The sequence below is a fragment of the Glandiceps talaboti genome, chromosome 19, assembly GCF_964340395.1.
Source record: "Glandiceps talaboti chromosome 19, keGlaTala1.1, whole genome shotgun sequence".
NCBI classification, from domain to species: Eukaryota; Metazoa; Hemichordata; class Enteropneusta; family Spengelidae; genus Glandiceps; species Glandiceps talaboti.
This window is the reverse complement of record NC_135567.1, coordinates 15,009,359-15,010,305: the sequence shown is the minus strand read 5'-3', so window position 1 is coordinate 15,010,305 and position 947 is coordinate 15,009,359.

The following is a 947-nucleotide window of genomic DNA, read 5'->3' as shown; positions in this document are numbered from 1 at the left end:
GTACAGTTGTCAACGGTTTTGTATACCTCAATAAAAGATTAAGATGAACTTTTCAAACGTTGAATCCTTGTTTTGTAACAAGAATGTATGCATGTATGTATGTATGTATGTATGTATGTATGTGTTTGTGTGCGTGCGTGCATGCATGGCATGCATGGATGGATGGATGGATGGATGGATGGATGGATGGATGGATGGATGTGTGCGTGCATGCATGCATGTACGCATGCATTTATGTATGTATGTATGTATGTATGTATGTATATGTGTGTGTGCGTGCGTGCGTCTGTCTGTCTGTCTGCCTGTGTGCCTGTCTGCATGTCTGTCTGCGTGCCTGTCTGTCTGTCTGTCTGTCTGTCTGTCTGTCTGTCTGTCTGTCAGTCTGCCTGCCTGCCTATCTGGAGAAAGAGATGCAGGCATTATAACAACTAATACACAATATTTGCCTTGGCGGTGTGGATAACATGAAATATTTCCTACTAGATGCAGTGTGAACTCAATGATACTGTACCTGTACATGCTAATTATTACATTTCGGAACAAAATACAAAATAATTCGATATGTACCAAACTATTGAGACACCTCCATGTCTACACAGACTTGAACTCTTGTTTAAAGTAACCAATGATTGACGTCGATAAAAATTGCGTCATGCTAAAGAAAGAAATCAACATTTCCAAGTGTAGATGTCAATAGTGTCAGGCAACACGAATTAAGAACTTATTGTTGATAAGAGGTATGTGCACCAGATGTCTTGTTGTTGTAGGATCACCTTTGAATTTGTAAATGTGTCAAGTATTATAAAAGACTTGGTTCATCGTTAGTTGATGTTAATATACATATGGTCAAAAATTAAATGTATGTATGTATGTATGTATGTATGTATGTATGTATGTATGTATGTATGTGTATGTGTGTGTATGTACGTATGTATGTATGTATGTAT